Genomic DNA, 19279 nt, shown 5'->3' with positions numbered 1-19279 from the left:
TTTGATCATATTTCTTAGGGAACAATGTCTTATCTATGCTTCCTCTATTATAGCCATTTTTTTCTAATAATTCGTTTAATCTTTCATATCACACTCTAGGAGCTTGGTTGAACCCATATAAAGCTTTATGTAATTTGTATACATGGTCAACCTTGCTCAAATCTTCAAAACCTATGGGTTTTCCAACATAAATTTCTACATCCGTTTGGTACAATTTGAACTTCATGTGAGAAGCATACGCTAAGAGGATTCAAATTGCCTCTAGCCTTGCCATGGGTGCATAGGTTTCTTCAAAATCAATACCTTCTTCTTGGTTGTATCTTTTAGCAACTAACCTAGCATTGTTTCTCACTACTTGATTTTCATCATTAGATTTGTTCCTAAGAACCTATTTTGATCCTATGACTTGTTGATTTTCGTGTCTAGGTACAAGAGTTCAAATTTTATTTCTTTCAAATTGATTCAATTGTTCTTGCATGGTCATGATCCAAAAGTCATCTTTTTTGATTTCGGTAAAACTTTTGGGCTGTATTTGAGAAACGAAGGTACTATTTGCAATAGTCTCATGAGTTGCTCTCCTAGTTACAATTTTTCCATGCGGATCACCAATGATTTGTTCTAGAAGATGATGAGCCATGAACTTATAGTTCTTTGGATCCATAGGTGATTCTTCTTGGTTATTTGGGTCATTTGGGTTCCCTTCAAGATTTTGGTCTTGAGGTTGAATCCCGGGGATGAATAAAAGGAATTTCCCTTTCTGTCTTCGTCATTTGAAATAGGAGTTGGGGTGGGATTTGGAAAATTAGATTTGTCAAACTCAACATGAACCAACTGTTCTACTATCTTAGATGTCTTGTTATAAACTTATATGCTTTGCTATGAGTAAAATAACCCAACACAAATCCTATATCAGCCCTCGTGTCAAATATCACTAGTTTTTACTTTGGTTCTTTCAATATGAATACTTTGCACCCAAAGGTTCTAAAGTAAGTAATATTGGGAAGGGTGCCCGTATACAACACATTTGGAGTTTTGTTGAGAAGTGGTCTTATGCTAACTTGATTAATGATATAACATGCAGTGTTTATAGCTTTGTCCCTCTAGAACTAGTTCATTATTTTTGTTCTTAACTAAGCATTTGTCTTTTTCAAATGAAACTTTGTTTCCTTTATCACAAAATTGACTATTGATAAATAAGTCATGCATCAACCCTTCTACATAATACACATAGGATATAAAAGAGGTTGAGGTAAGTATTTTAACAATTCCTTTTATGTTACCTTTGCTATTGTCTCCAAAAATTACATGATCTCTATTGAATTTCTAGAAAAGACAAAAACTTTATTAACTTGTTGTAATTTAAGTACATGAGCCCCTATTTATAGTAGAGGGTAGTAGTTGGGTCCTATTAAAATTAAACTTCCATTGTCCCAATTATATCCGAAGTCTAACACTTAAAGATAAATCCTGTCATAATTAAACAAATGAACATAAGTAGAAACTAACATAATTAAAACACATTTTAATTGAAACTCTTGTGTGAGACCTCCTTCCATAATACTTATGGATTTTTAAGACTTCTTAGTGTGAGAGTCATGTAAGACTCTTCCATATATGTTCTTCAACACTCCCCCTCAAGTTGAAGTTTATAACTTCAACATTCTATGAAAAAGATTCTTGGTCTTCAATTTTCTTTGTTTGGAAAAAATTCTTCATAGATGCAAAAAATTCATCTTTTGTGGTATCCCTTTCTTGAAAATTTTGGTCACATTAAAATTACGATAAAATGTGGAATAAAATACCTCTTTCTTGTACTTCTTATTCTACTTCTCCACCTCAAATTGAAAGGTATCAGTGTAATCCCAGCTTGAAACAAAAACATAACTGCATTTATTATTTCATCCATCAAGGTGTCCCGAGGATAAGAACTCAGTTGGACACAAACTCTAAAAAAATAAGATGGTTTATGTATTTATAAAAAAAGTTTGAAACAAATCTTAAACGATTTCAAACAAACATAGTGATAATAATCAGTAAAAAGAATAACACATGTCACTGAAAGGACGACGATCAAAACCAATGGAAGGGTACTCATAAAAAAATTTTCAATGGACTTAAAACACCCATATGTATATAAAAAGAGGTTGGCCCAAAGGGATATGTGAGAGTAAAAAAAGGGTGGTATGAGAATGGTAATTGATAAAAATGGGTATGTGAGGAATGTAACGAAGGAAAAAACAACCACCTCGATAATAATAAGGAGAATGTAATGATAGAAAAATAACTTAAAATTTTTGACTAAGTATGACCTCAAGATAATTTCATGAGGGTGACAACACTTTTTCAGAGTTGACGATCCAAAAGATATACAACCAAGTAACAAAAACACAAAACCTGAAAACAACATTGAGTATGGAAACTCTAATAATTGCATAACTTAACTTACAAGTTTTTGTTTTAAAATTGATTAGTCCATATGAGGAAAGCTTTTGGTCAAATACTCAATGAATTCATATCTAGAATTCTTTCCAGATTCTTTAGAATCAAAACAAAAAGTTACCAATGATAGACTTTCCTTAATTAGCAACACTTTTCTAGCAAATACTTTGCAAAGATAAGAGATTTCTATGATCAAAGAGGCTTCAAAAAAGAAGATAGTGTTGAAGTCAAACCCAAAATCTCTGATTATAAGAGAAAATTGGCTAAAAAACTTGTATTTTAGGAGAAAAGGAAATTCAATTCACGTCAATGCCCATGAGAGATAAAGGGAGAGAAAAAAAGGAAAAAAAGAGATTTTTGGCAAAACTGACCTTTGGTACTTATGATACTAATATCTCAAAAAATGTAGCCAATAATAAAAAATATTTTATTTTTAAATACACTAGACTCGAAGGGCTTTAATTTGATACCTATTATAACAAAAAAATATTCATTCTTGAATCTTTTATGACCTCTCGATTCTCTTCATTGTGTAGCTTAACCCTTTCTGACTGCAATGCCAATATCTCCTTAAATATAGATCATATTGACATGAAATTTTATCCTTATTAAACTATAATTTAATACCTTTCATTAAAATATAATATATATTCATAAAATATTCTTATTTTTCCAAAAAGAATCTAATAGATTTTGGACTCTGTAATTTAGTCGAACTGAGTAGTCTTTCTTCTTCGGCCAGCATGACCATCTACTCTTCCAAGATAAATATATCCATCTAGAAAAATCAGATTAAGAATTGATTGAATAGTTAAGAATGTAGACTTACATATATTTCTTTTGATGTATATTTATCCATATATAGTCTCATTATTTATGGCATAAAATGGCTCGAAAGTTGAAGCTTTCTATTATTCCTCAAACCTTTGCTGATTCAAATATCAATTTGTCTTCATAGAAAACTCTGATTAGAAAAAATCATTTTGTATTGGAAAGTAGACTCGACTATATTTTCAAAAATATATAATTTGAAATATAAAAAGCTCAGTATGGAGGTACAAATTCCAAGAAAAAATCTTATATTGGGACTCAAAAGAGAAAAAAAAGACAGAATATGAACCTAAACTACTAGAGATATTAGATTAGAAAAGAATCACATTATCTCTATGGGTTGACCAAGTCAACTCATAGAACCTGTTTTGATACCATGTTGAATTTCTGGAAAAGAGAGAAACTCCATTAACTTGTTGTAATTTGAGTACATGAGCCCTTATTTATAATAGAGGAAAGTAGTAGAGTCCAATTACAATTAAACTACCCTTGTCCCAATTACACCCAAAGTCTAACACTTAAAGATAAGCCCTAGCATAATTAAATAACTTAACATAAATAGAAGATTAACACAATTAAAATCTTTTTTAACAAAAATAGGGCAAGTTTGCATGATTGAGCAAGTGGCCAACACCACACCTGCTGAGTTAACAGATCCACTAGAGGTAAGTCCTTCATCTCCATTTTATTTTGGTCCTCAATATGATACTCGCCCTATTGCTGTACGGAAAGAACCTCAATCATGCACTCAATCTTCTACTTCGCATCCTATTTCCAATTTTGTGTCTCATCATTGCCTCTCACCTTTACGTTGTCAGTTTCTTTCTTATATTTCCTCCATATCTCTTCCACAGTCATATCAGTCGGCTCTACAACATCCAGGGTGGAAGGCAGCAATGGATGAAGAAATGAAGGCGCTTAATGACAATCATACATGGTCCTTGGTTCCTCTTCCCATAGATAAAAAACCCATTGGTTGCAAGTGGTGTATGTTATGGTCCTAGGGTTAAGAACCTATGCCTTCCGCTCGTAACATGCCGATATTTTGGGTAGTATTTGCTAGGTGCTTAAGATTTGGTATCAAAGTTGGCGTTATATCTCGAGTTCGACTCCCGCGCGGGCCTTCTGTGTGTGTTAATCTTGGGCGTCCCGATAGCTGCGTATGATTAATCTCGGCCGGCGGTTGCATGTGTTAATCCTAGCCATCGTGGTCGTCGGCTCGTGAAGGTGGGTGTACTGTTATGGTCCTAGGGTTACATACCTATGCCTTTTGTTCCTAACAGGTCGGTCTCTTGTGTAGTATTGGCTACGTGCTTAACAATTTATATTATCAAACACAATCCGCATGGGTCCATTGCATGGCTAAAGGCTCAACTGGTTGCAAAAGGTTATACTCAGTGCTATGGAATTGATTATGAAGAAACCTTTTCTCCAGTGGAAAAAATGAACTCGGTACGTATCTTATTATCTCTGGCAGCCAATTCATCTTGGCCAATATTTCAACTAGATGTAAAAAATGCATTTCTAAATGGTGATATTAAAGAAGAAATTTACATGCAACAACCGCCTAGGTATGTGGTTGAGGGGGAGTCCGTATGCCGCCTTAAAAAATCTCTATATGGTCTATATGGTCTAAAGCAATCCCCTCGGGCATGGTTTGAGAAATTTAGTCAAGCCATCAGATGGGCCAGTTTTCATAGATACTCTACAGATCACTCAGTATTTATTGAAAATACAACGAGAGGTAAGGTGATTCTAGCTGTATATGTTGATGATATTCTTTTAACTGGAAACAATTCCGAGGGAATTCGGAAAACAAAGGAGAAAATATGTGCAGAATTCATGACGAAGGATCTTGGATTACTCAAATATTTCTTGGGTATTGAAGTGTTACAATCCAAACATGGGATTGTCCTATCCCAAAGGAAGTATGCTCTTGATCTACTAGAAGAAACAAGAATGATGGGATGCAAACCTGCAGACACTCCTATGGATGCAAATACAAAATTATGTGGATGCTCTGGAGAAGATGTAGATATTGGAAAATATCAAAGACTAGTGGGATGACTTATTTACCTATGTGTAACAAGGCCGGATATTTCATATGCAGTAAGTGTGGTAAGTCAATACATGCACAAACCACAACTTAGTCATTGGCAAGCACTTGAAAGAATACTACGATATCTGAAAGGAGCTCCTGGAAGGGGGATTCTATATTAAAATCATGGTCACTTCAACATCAAAGGATTCTCAGATGCAGACTGGGCTGGATCCCCTGATGACAAAAAATCTACTTCAGGATTTTGTACGATGGTTGGAGGAAATCTGGTTACATGGAAAACCAAAAAGAAAAATGTAGTAGCACGGTCGAGTACAGAAGCAGAATACAGAGTCATGACACACACTATTAGTGAACTCATATGGATAAGATCTCTTCTCACTAAGTTGGGATTCTACAAAGAAGTTCCATTAGAGCTATACTGTGACAATCAAGCAATAATACACTTTACATCGAATCTAGTCTTCCATGAAAGGACAAAGCATATTGAAGTGGATAGCCATTTTATACGAGAAAAGTTCCAAGCTGGTTTCTTAGGCATATATCATCACAAAATCAAGTTTTAGACATTCTCACCAAGCCAGTCACTCACAAGATTATGTCTACCATATGCAGCAAGCTGGGCATTTATGATGTCTGTTCACCTCCAGCTTGAGGGGGAGTGTTACAATGTGGGATCCACCATGGTGCTTGAGCTGGTGGGACCCATCATGAGGACGTGGGATACCAAGAAGAGTCCTCACTCAAGCAAGCTCGAGTTAAGGAATCAAGAAGCACAAGCAGAATTGAGTTAAAAGACTTGAAGATCAAGTGAGACCAACAAATATCTCACGAGCTGTCAACCTTATCAAGATGAGCTGGAGGATCACGAGGGACCCACAAGGATAAGGCTACGAGCTGGTCTTCTCCCCTATAGTTACGTGAAGAAAGCAAGAGTTCTAGTTCTACTCATATTATGCTTCTAGTAGTCTGCTTTAAATAGACTTATCTTAGAGAGTTAGAGTTGAAATGTAATTAGGATTGAAAGGCTAATTGTAAAAGGACTTTACCTCCTCCTCTACTATAAATAGAGGTGTTTTAATTTGGAATTAATCAAGTTACACATCTCATTCTCGAGTTACTCTCTCTCTCTCTCTCCCTTTGCTTGGCACAACCTCTCTTTGCTCTTTTATTTTTTCTTCTCTCTACCCGAGAGCTCTTCTTCCCTTTTCTCTTTTTTTCTTTCTTCTTTCTCTTGCTCGGGATTATGGAAAAGGGATCCTAAATCCAACAATTGTGTGCTAATAATTTTCTAATGAATGTGATGACTCCTATCATTCAATTGAGATTATTTTTTAAGGAGTTGTGCTTGAAGATGCTAACAGTTGATGAACTGACTATAAAGTGTCTCGTATGTTATCTATGTCAATTGGAACAAAATTTTCCACCTGTTATGGTATATTTAGTGAGTCACCTATCACAACAAGCATTGATGCATGGTCAAGTGAAATTTCAGTGGATGTACTCAATAGAGAGTAATTTACAGTTCCTTAACTTTCCTCTTGTTTGTCCTAACTTGTGCACTTCAAATAGGTTTATACATAAGTTGAAAAACATAGTACGAAACAAAGCTGAACTTGAAGGTTCTATCACTAAAGTGTATGTTGATAATAACACATTAACATTCACTTAAATATACTTGGATGGGGTGGAAGTCAAAATCAACCGGCCCGTACAAAATTATGGTTGGGATCATAGTTGTATGAAAGATAAAATGTCAGTTTTCTCACATACAACACATGAGTTGCTCGTAGAGAGTTGGAGATATCTCCAATTGAATACAACAAGATGATTTAGTTTGTATAGGGTAATTTCAATTAGAACAAAGAATATCTCCAATAAGCAATTTATCCCAATCAATGAACTTGTATGTATGCCCAAGTTTTTACTCATAGTGTGTACTTATCTTTGCAACATATATGATGAATAACAAACATAGAAATCCTCTCAAAATTATACTTTAGGAAGGTTTCCAAGGAATTGAGAATAAATACTCATAGATATACCAATAAAGACTCATTAACTTCTTGATGGGAGGTTAGGTGGGATTTATTAGTGTAACGTGGATGATTGGTCAATCGTGTGTAATGGCTCTTTTTTTGTTAGAATATGACTTATTGATCGATGGTATGATCAATTAATATCTTCCTATATGGTCTGACATTTTATGTTGATTGATCAATGCACATGTTATGATCGATCAATCCAAATTCCTTCTGAAAGTGAATTTCATGTATGAGATCAATGACCTTGCTATGATTCATCATGCTTTATGTCCTTGATTGGCAAAGTTCAGTATGATTGATCAATCTCATAGATTGATCCTTTAATCAATAAGAATTTGCTTTTCCTAGACAATATTGATCGATCAATCAAAATGGGTTGATCGATTATGCTTTATAGCATAGGTTGGCCATGCCTAGATGATCGATAAATTGGCCTTGGTTGATCGATAATGCTTTAGATTGTTGGCTTGTGCACATATGGTTGATCGATCGTTGGCTGATATTGATAGATCATTCCAGTGCCAGTTCATCTTATAGACTTTTAAAGATTCAGAATTAATGATCCTAAGTGATTCTAACATGTATGAAATGTATGTATGTATGTATTTGTGAAAATATGTTTGAATTCAAAATATGTCCTAAGCTCCAAGTTTGCTTTGTACCTCAAGTTTTAGAAGGACAGGACTGCTCTCTTACTTAGATTGAGTTTTTGAAATTTCTCAAAGATTCCTAAAACTCTAGCCTTTAATTTTTATTTATCTCTTGAGGGTCCTTCTTCAAGAGTTCTTGATTGTCCATGAGGCTTGAGGTGCTTGAGAAGCTTGTATTGATTCAATCTTTAGACCTTGAAATTGATGTCTCTTGAAGGAAAAGTATATGAAATACTAGATTTACAATTGTTAGCTATAATAAAGGGAGTTAATGGTCGGTCAACAAATTATTACAAGAGTACTTTGTCCAAGGTAAATAGAGGCTCTAGGATGAAGGTTTATCTCACATGAATCCACACAAGTAGGTCTTGTAGCCTTGATTGATCACATCGGTTTGACCATCTATTCGAGGATGATAAGTTGTACTCATTTGTAAAGTTGTGTTTTGCAATAGAAAAATTCTCTCTAAAAGAAACTTCGAAAAATTGAATCTCTACCTGATGTTACAGTTTGTGGCATGGCATGTTGTTTGATTACATCAGTGACATAGGCTTTGGCAATGGTCCTTGTAATGTATGGATGCTTGAGGGCAGAAAAATGGGCATATTTTCTTAGTCTATTAGTGATGACAAAAATCATTGTCTTGCTTTTTCAAGGATGAAACCCTTTGATGAAATCCATCAATACATCTTCCCAAACTTTGTTTGCATTAAGTAAGGGTTGCATGAGGTCTGGTGATGTTGTATTGTTGTATTTGATTCTTTGGCACACATCACAATTGACCAGATATGTCTTGACATCAGTTTTGAGGCTAGGCCAAAAGAAAGATATTTGTACCCTCGCGATAAGTCTTTATAGATCCCTCGTGTCCCACTTTGGGCCAGCTGTGCATTTCTTTGAGTATTGTTTGTACAAGGGTTTGTGAAGTGATGAAACCTCTACTTGATTACGAAAGAAGAGTAATGATTTGATTCCTTTGCGGTGTGACATTATGGAGGTATATTGATGTATTTTTGGAGTAATTCTTTTACCACTGGGTCCATCATATATGACTCTTTGACTTCCTATAATAGTAAAGAAACAAGTGAAGTATTGAGACAGTGGAGAGTGGAGTCATTCTGACGGGAGAGACTATCTGCAAATGTGTTCTCGTTTCCCTCATTTTTGATAATTTCCAAGTTGTAACCTATCAATTTGATCAGCCACCGCAATTGCATAGGAGTCGTGATTCATTGTTGTAGCAGATATTTGAGAGAATAATGGTTGGTTTGAATAATGAATCTTCTCCTAATTAAAGAAGGTCTTGTATTGCTTGGACCAGCGCGGAGGTGTCTTTTTCATAAGTGGACCTAGAGAGCAACCTACACTTGAGAGGTCGGATGTAATAAGCAATTGGTTGTCCATCTTGCATTAAGACTGCCTCAATACCATACCTAAAGCATACCAATCAATAAGAAATGGTCTCAAAAAAATTGGTTGTGCAAGTATCAGAGCAATACACATTGTTTTTGTTAGAGGTTCTGAGAAGCCTTGGTGGCATCATCATCCCATATAAAAGTATAAAAGTATCACTTTTGAGTAAGGTAGTCCAAGGGCGAGAAATTGTGGCATAATCTTTAATGAATTGGCGGTAGTACCCAATCAAACCTAAGAATCCTTGGTGTTGTTTTAAACTTTTGGGTAAGGATCAGTTTAGCATGGCTTGGATCATATCTTGTTGATTGAAAAAACTTCTTGAGAGACCACATGTCCAAGATAGTGGACTTTTCGTGAAGTGAAAATGCACTAAGATATTTTAAATTTGAGGTGATGATTTTGAAGTGTGACAAGGACCTTAAGTAGATGTTTCTCAGAAGTCTTACTATAAATCATATTTTGTTAAAAAATTACTTACTCAAATTTCTGCTAGAATGGAGAATTTCCAAAACTTTGAAATGAAGCCAATGCATTGATTAGGCCAATGGGCATTACCAAAAAGTCATAGTGTCCATTGTGGGTTTGAAAGGCAGTTTTATCTATGTCACTATCAGCTACTCAGATTTGATGATAACTCGAGCTGAAATCTAGTTTTCAACATATTTATGCACCACTCATTTCATCAAGTAACTCATCAATCATAGGAATCATGTACTTATATTTTATTTTGAGGTCACTAAGGGCGTGATAGTCCACATAGAACCCTCATGATCCATCTTTCATTTCATCAATAGTACTGAGGAGGAGTAAGGATTGTTACATGGTCTAATGATTTCTTCTTGAAGCATTTCCTTAACCAAATCTTTAATTTTACCTTTTTGAACATGTGGGTAGCGGTAGGGCCGTGTGCATATGGGTGAGTGGGGGGTGTAGCAATTTGAATGGGCACACCTTGGGGATAGACCTTTTGATTTAGAGAAAAACATCATGAAAGATGGTGATTAAATATTGTAATGGAGGAGGAAGTTTATGTTCACCTTTTGATGGCCTGATCTTTGGGAGATACCACTTTTTGGAAGCATGCTAGTTGCAAGTAAGTTCAACATCTATTATGCCTTTCCACTTAATTTGAGCATCTTCAATGGAGAATTTCATGGTCATATTTTTAAAATCCAAAATAAGTTCCCCCAAAGTGTGCAACCATTGTATTGATCCACTCCTTTTATCGGAAGGACAAAAATAAACTCATGAATGTGAGATCATTGGACCTCAATTGACACATTCATCACCTTAGATGAACATTGAATCTTGGTTCCTTCTCCCACAATATAAAAATACTGAAATTTGATATAGATAAAGCCCAAGGTGTTTTGATATTTTTCCACACATAAACTTTTGTGTATTTCCACTATCAACCAAGATGCATACCTTATGACCTTTCATTCATCCGTCAAGATGCATGGTTCAAGGTTGTATAACTCCGGAGAGGGCATGGAAGGATAGTTCAGAGTTTGAGATCTCTTATTCCATAATCTCGAACCAAGAAATTTGGCCATCTTCTCTATCCTCAAGTAAGTACAACTAGAATCTTTGGCATTTGTTACCTATTGAATTTAGGACCCCATTAATAATATCTCGAGCAAGGTGAGAGAGGGAAAGAAAAAAAAACCAAAGAAGGAGAGAGAGAGCTGTCGGGTAGAGAGGAGAGAAGAAGAAAAGAAGAAGGAGAAGGAGAAGGAACTCTACACGAGATAGGGTGAGGAGAGAACTCCTTGCTTTGATGATTTTATTATGAATACAAGCTCCTCTATTTATAGTGGAGTGATAGAATTTATGTAAACTTACCAAAGATAATTCACCTCAATTTAGAGCTTACTCAAATTCTAACTTACTCAAATTCGAATTTACTTGAATTCTGACTTACTTAAATTCTAATCCTTCTATAAGCACGTGTGGCTAGGTTGAAGATGCCAGCTTGTGTTATATCTTTGTGGGTCTCATTAGATCTTCCAGTTCATGTGACAAAGATTACAGCTCGTGGTATCTTTGTGGGTCCCACTAGATATTCAATTCTTCCAACTCATTCCAGCTCGTCATCCAACTCATGTCAGCTTGTCTAATGAACCCTCTTGGCTTGTCACGTCTTCATCAGGGGATCCGACCATGTTTGCATATGAGAATCCTTCGATATTAAAGTGACTATGATTCTTATACAAAACCCCTCTTCCTGGGGCTCCTTTCAAATATCACAATATCCTTTCTAGTGCTTGCCAGTGACTGAGTTGTGGTTTGTGCATGTATTGACTTACCACACTTATTGTATATGATATATCTGGTCTTGTTACGCAGAGATAAATGAGTTTTTCCAGTAGTCTTTGATATTTTCTGATACCTACATCTTCTCCAGTACCTGCCTTGAGGTGTGTCTTTAATAAATACAGAGTGATCAACCGAACATTTGTGAAATCCAACTTGTATGAGAGCTTGACTAAAAATTTCCTGCCATGCTTGAGGAGACTGTTTTAGGCCATAAAGACATTTTTTCAATCGACATATTGACTCGCCCTCAACAAAATACGTAGGTGGTTGCTGGATATAAATTTCTTCTTTGATATCCCCATTCAGAAAGGTATTTTTGACATCAAGTTGATATACCTGCCAGGAAGACTTAGATGCCAGAGATAATAACACACATATCAAGTTCATTTTTGCCACTGTAGAAAAGGTTTCCTCATAATCAATTCCATAACATTGTGTATAACCCTTAGCAACAAGGCGAGACTTCAATCGAGCCATGGACCCATCCAGATTGTGTTTCACAGTAAAAACCCATTTACAACCGATGAGTTTCTTATCTAATGGAAGTGGGACTAAAACCCATGACTGATTTTCATATAGTGCCAGCATTTCTTCATCCATTACCACCTTCCACATTGAATGTTTGAGAGCTTCTTGATAGGATTGTGGGACTGATATGGAGGAGATAAATTAAAGAAATTGATAGCATACAGAGGATAAATGAAGGTGAGACACAAAATTAGAAATGGGATGAGAAGTAGAGGGCCTAGTGCAAGTTCTAGTTTCTTTTCGCAAGGCAATAGGATGAGTATCATGTTGTGGGCCAAAAAAAATAGGAGAAGATGGACTTACCTAGGTGGGATTCATAAACTCAGCATGTGTGGTGTCAGCCAATGTGCCTGGGGGTTGAGCAGATTCTGTAGTACGGGGCACAACCGATCGAGGAGTCAAGGTCTTTTGAGGTGTATTCTTTGACATTATCAGATCAGAGTATTTTTATTTTTTGACCAAACTAAGTGAGTACCGTAGCACAAAAATATTTAAAAATCAATTGGATTTCAAAACGCTCTTTAAATAGAAATAACTGTTGATTTTCAGGACTCCATGAATTTAGCTCATAGAGAAAAAAAGAAAGAAATCCATTGGGAGAAAGCAAGAGGAAGAAGGATTATGGAATTGATTGATCTTAACCCTCCCCCTGAAGCTCTATTTATAGATTTATGAAACTACTATATTACGTTGATACCCCTGAACTTAGGGTTTATATTTTAGGGTTTTAACCCTGAAACTTTTACTTAATTACATCAATGCCATCAATGTATGTGGGCCTATGGGCCTTCTCCTTGATATGTAGGCCTTGAGCCCATCTTCTATATCTCTTGGATCCATGGGTCTTCCTTGGTCTTATGGGCTTAGGCCCATCTTCTAATACACTTCGATATGTGAGCCTTCCTTGGTCGTGCGGGCTTGAGCCCTGTCTTCCAACAATACCCAAGTGGTACGAGTGAAGTCATCAATAAATGTCATAAGATATTTGAATTGAGAAATATTCGAGACGATCAAGGGTCCCCATACATTAGTATGAATTAATGAAAAAGGAGTGACACTCTTAACTTCTGGGCGAGGTGAGTATGTAGACCTCTGATGTTTACTCATTTGACAGACTTCACAATGAAACTTTGCCCTTGCTTTAAGAGTAGGAAACATATGATGAAGAGATTGTGCGAACGGATGTCCCAACTGGTTGTGCCATAACCTTCTCTCAGTTTCACTGGTAGAAACAATATTTTTTTTGGGTGCATCTAGGTAGTAGATCCCCCCTTGTTCACGGCCTCCACCAATCACCTACTTCGTTATAAGATCCTGAAACGCACATGAAGTGGGTGAGAAGGTGATAGAGCAATTAGAATTTTTGGTGAGCTGACTAACTGATAAAAGATTTAAAGGGAAGGTAGGAATAAAAAGGATATCAGTGAGTGGAAGTGTGTTATGGACTCTATAGCATCACGAGTTACCAACAGGCGTAGGAATTAATGAATGTGTTTTTCAATTTCCATGTAATTGCTTCTTGGTTTGGTTTTGTCTTTGGTTTGGGTTGGTTTAGCATTTATTGGTTTGAAACATTGACCCAAGAGGTCTTTAGAGTTTTGGACGTCCTCCACCCTATTTAAGGGGACGGCTAGGGTAATGAAGATTATGAATTGAGTTCACTTTAGTTAACGTAATTTAGATAAACAGGTCAAGAGCTCCTTCAAGCTCTCTTCCGCTTTTCCCCCAATTCTCCTTCCCGAAAATCAATTCCCTTCAACCCCTCATTCCATCTCAACGTCAAGCAAGGTAATGGAAGGAAGAGAAGAGAGGAGGGTGACAAGATCCATGGCTCGTGAGGATCCTAACAATGTGGTATCAGACAGGTCCACCCTCGGTGATTCCTCTTCTCCAGAGGACATATGTCAAGTCCTTTCAGACCTTCAACAACGATCCACTCTTCAAGGTGCTGAAATTTCTCACATCAATACTACCTTACAAACTCTGGAATCATCTCTATAATCCATCCTCCGACAACTTGCTGCACTTCAAGCACCAACGCCACCACCAACAACCAATTTTCAACCACAACCAGTTCCCCACCAATAATTCACGCCCCCACCAAATCCACCCCTGCGCCAACCAATGGGTTCAATGACCACTCACACAGAAGCACCATCAACGGTTCCCAGGTACTTTAAACTTAACTTTCCTACATATGATGGCTCTAAAGATCCTTTACTGTGGTTCACGAAATGTGAACAATTCTTTTATCATCAACAAACGGTGGAAATGGACAAGGTTACTTTGGCCGCCTACCACATGCTCGATGAAGCGCTCATGTGGTTCCATCACTACCGAAATGTCCATTCCATTCAGGATTGGCTGCACTTTAAACATGCTTGCCAGTTAAGGTTCGGACCTCCAGCTAGCAGCAACCCAGTGGGGGAATTGATCAACTACAAACAGACCAGTACCTTAGAGGTTTACCAAAAAACGTTCCAAGAAAGGTTGGCCAGAGCTAGTGAATTTGTTCCTCCTCACCTACATGTTCATATTTTTAATGCTGGATTGACAGAGGCAGTCAGATTGGAAGTGGAATTACTGGGTCCGACAAATTTGGACTCCGCAATGAATTATGCCAGGGCTGTGGAGCACAAACAGAGAGTTCTAAAAGAGTCTTTACAAAGAAAATCATTTTGGCAAAACAGAATACAGGGTACTGCATCTGGTCCACGTTTTGGGTCCTCTGCCCCTAACTGAGCAGATCAGGCTACTAGTGTGCCTCCACACTCTATGCCACATAAATTTTTGACTAAACAGGAAATGGACGCTCGAAAGTCAAAGGGCCTATGTTTTAATTGTGACGAACAATTCCTGCCCGGACATACCTGTAAACGTTTATTCAGTATTGAATTGTTGGAAGAAGATTCAGAAGAGCTTCTTGAAAATGAAATTGTTGAAGAGGTACAACAGGAAGCAGAGCTCTCCCTCCATGTCATGCATGGCCTGCGTAGTTCTAATACCATGCAGGTAAAGGCTAGGTTACATCATCTCATGCTACTTGCTTTGGTTGATTTGGGCAGCACACATAATTTTATCAGTGAACCAGCCGCGCAACAATTGGGATTGGAAATTCAACAACAAAGGGGACTCTCTGTTTCAGTGGCCAATGGGGCCAAAATTGCTAGTGTGGGGTTATGTGCTAACACCCCTTTCACCATTGAGGGGAATTCCTTTCAAGCAGATTTACTAGTCATTCCATTGGCTGGATTTGATTTGGTGCTCGGGGTCAAATGGCTCCAGTTATTAGGACTGATATTATGGGACTTTCAGGCTCGGACTATGACATTTTCAGCACCACAAGGCCAGATTACATTACAAGGCATTGTGGCACAGGTCCCTAACGCACTTCACACTTTGCATATTCAACACACGGGTGATGATCAGTTAGCTCCTTTACTTACAACATTTGCGGATTTATTTAATGACCCTACAGGTCTACCACCAGTGCGTCATTGCGATCACCGCATTCGTTTAAAGTTGGGAACTGATCCAGTAGTGGTGCGGCCTTATCGTTACCCACATATCCAGAAAGATGAAATAGAACGACAGTGCATGCATATGCTCGCTCAGGGTGTGATCCAGCCCAGTCGATCTCCTTTCTCCTCACCAGTGTTACTTGTACGTAAAAAAGATAAATCTTGGAGATTTTGTGTCGACTATAGGCAAGTCAACTTGCACACAGTTAAGGACAAGTTCCCCATTCCAGTCGTGGACGAGTTGCTGGATGAGTTACATGGTGCTACAATTTTTACCAAATTAGATTTGAAATCGGGCTATCATCAAATACGAGTGCACCAGGCGGATGTGGAGAAGACTGCCTTCCGCACACATCACGGTCATTTCGAGTTCCTCATCATGCCCTTCGGTCTCTCCAATGCACCATCCACCTTTCAGGCCCTCATGAATGAGGTCTCTTCATCACTTCTGCGCCACTATGTGTTAGTGTTTTTTGATGACATTCTGGTCTACAGCAAAAATTGGGAAGAACATCTCCACCACCTCCACCAGGTATTTACCATTCTACGCTCTCATCATTTGGTTTTGAATAAATCAAAATGTTCTATGGGTACATCCGAGGTGGCATATTTGGGCCACATCATATCAGCTGTGGGCGTGAAAGTTGACCAGAGCAAGATACAGGCAGTTACAGATTGGCCGGTTCCCACCTCCACTACAGCATTAAAGGGATTTTTGGGCTTAGCGGGATATTATAGAAAATTTATCCAATCTTATGGCCAGATAGCAGCACCACTCAACAACCTGCTAAAAAAAATGCCTTCCACTGGTCTTCTTCAGCAGAACAGGCCTTTAACCTGTTAAAGGAGGCCTTAGCCTCAGCGCCAGTCCTACAATTACCAGATTTTGAGGCAGAATTTGTGGTAGAATGTGATGCCTCCGGGGGAGGTACAGGGGCAGTGTTACAACAATTGGGACACCCCATTGCTTATTTCAGCCGTCAGTTGGGACCACACCACCATAAGTTAGCTGCATATGAGAGGGAATTAATTGGGTTAGCCAAGGCTGTCCAACATTGGCGACCTTATCTTTGGGGAAGACCGTTTCTCATTCGTACAGATCATTGCAGCCTCAAGTATCTTCTTGAACAGCGCCTCACCGCATCGCCACAGCAGCATTGGTTAACTAAACTCATGGGCTTCGATTTTACGGTTCATTATAAGCTAGGTAGTTCGAATTTGGAGGCTAATGCCTTATCACGTCAGGATATTTCCGCCACTCAAATTTATGCTATCAGTCACCCACGTGCACTGCTATTAGATTCGATTCATGAGGAAGTAAATCAATATCCGGATCTCATGTCATTATATCAGGATATTCAACAGGGGACAACTGCTCCTCATTGGACGATTCAGGATCGTCTCATTCTCTACAAAACAGGATCTTTTTGCATAATACATCCCCACTTCTTCACACCATCCTGTCCTCTATCCATGATAGCACACATGAGGGTCGACAAAAAACATATTTCCGCATCAGTCGGGACTTTTACTGGAAGAGCATGAAGACCACAATTGCTGATTAGGTAGCTGCTTGTCAGATTTGTCAAAGAAACAAGGTCGAATCTTTAAGTCCAGCTGGCCTACTGCAACCTCTGCAACTACCATCTCAAATCTGGTCTGATATTTCCATGGACTTTATTGCTGGTCTTCCCATTTCATCAGGTAAATCCGTGATATTCGTAGTCGTTGATCGATTTTCAAAATATGGGCACTTTCTTGCTTTGGCGCATCCATATACTGCTGCTCAGGTCGCTCAATTATTTATGGACAACATTGTCCGATTTCATGGAATTCCCTCATCCATTATCAGTGACAGGGATGCCATTTTTACAAGTCTCTTTTGGAAGGAATTATGCAAATTACGGGGCACCCAATTGGCATTTTCGTCTGCCTATCATCCACAAACGGACGGCCAAACAGAGGTTGTCAATCGCACGATTGAAATGTATCTTCGTTGTTTTGTGGGAGACGCACCTAGAAGATGGGTGAAATGGCTTTCATGGGCAGAATTTTGCTATAACACATCTTACCACACAACACTGGGTACTACTCCTTTCAAGGTAGTTTATGGCAGAGATCCACCTCGTTTGTTACCATATGAACCGGGGGCATCCAAAGTCGTCACTTTGGACCAAGCATTAGCTAAACGAGACGCTATGCTCACTGAGGTACGTACACATCTGCAGGCAGCCCAACACTCTATGAAACACTTTTATGATAAGAAGCACCGGGAGACATCTTATTGCCCTGGCGACTATGTGTGGTTAAAGCTTCAACACTACCGCCAGCTGTCCCTGACTGCAGCCAAGTGCCATAAGCTGTCTCCAAAATATTATGGTCCATTTCCAATATTGGACCAAATTGGGCCCGTGGCATACCGCTTGCAGCTACCATCGGAAGCAAAGATCCACAATGTATTTCACGTCTCCCAATTGAAGCCCTTCCAGGGTGACTCGCCCCTACTGCACACTCCACTGCCGCCACGACATGAGGGCAGAGTCCTTTCTCTTCCGGCTCAGGTAATACAAGCACGCCATATTCAAGGGGATTGGGAAATTCTAGTCCAGTGGGCAGATGCCGATCCCAGTGACACCACATGGGAGCCGTTATCAGCATTTCGACTTTTATATCTTTCCTTCGAGCTTGAGGACAAGCTCTTTCTCTAGGAGGGGGGTGATGTTATGGACTCTATAGCATCACGAGTTACCAACAGGCGTAGGAATTAATGAATGTGTTTTTCAATTTCCATGTAATTGTTTCTTGGTTTGGTTTTGTCTTTGGTTTGGGTTGGTTTAGCATTTATTGGTTTGAAACATTGACCCAAGAGGTCTTTAGGGTTTTGGACGTCCTCCACCCTATTTAAGGGGACGGCTAGGGTAATGAAGATTATGAATTGAGTTCACTTTAGTTAACGTAATTTAGATAAAAAGGTCAAGAGCTCCTTCAAGCTCTCTTCCCTTTTTCCCTCAATTCTCCTTCCCGAAAATCAATTCCCTTCAACCCCTCATTCCATCTCAACGTCAAGCAAGGTAATGGAAGGAAGAGAAGAGAGGAGGGTGACAAGATCCATGGCTCGTGAGGATCCTAACAAAGCGATGGAGTAATAGAAGTGGATAATTTCCCTTGAACTTTAATTTGTGAACAATCAGCTATGGTAACAAATTTTTGTGAAGACACGAAGAAACTGACTATAATAAATGTTTGTTACTTGTAAGATGTTTGGAGGGTCTAGAATCAATTATCCAAGATGAGGAGGAGGCAGATAGCATACCTGAAGCGGTGGTGTCAGCGGTATTTGAGGAAGTAGAGGAACCCATCATTGTTTCCATTTTATGGAACAACTCATACTCTTCATTAGTAAATGTTTTCTTGTCTTTTGATGTGGTAGACTGATCCTCCTTTGTATCACTCACTAAGGCTTGGTTAGCC

This window comes from Aristolochia californica, unplaced genomic scaffold (genome assembly GCF_029961685.1).
Source record: "Aristolochia californica isolate CCGP_79_NKW_82.1479 unplaced genomic scaffold, dmAriCali1.0.hap1 SCAF_2, whole genome shotgun sequence".
NCBI classification, from domain to species: Eukaryota; Viridiplantae; Streptophyta; class Magnoliopsida; order Piperales; family Aristolochiaceae; genus Aristolochia; species Aristolochia californica.
The sequence above is the reverse complement of the archived record's forward strand: the minus strand, read 5'-3'. Positions refer to the sequence as shown.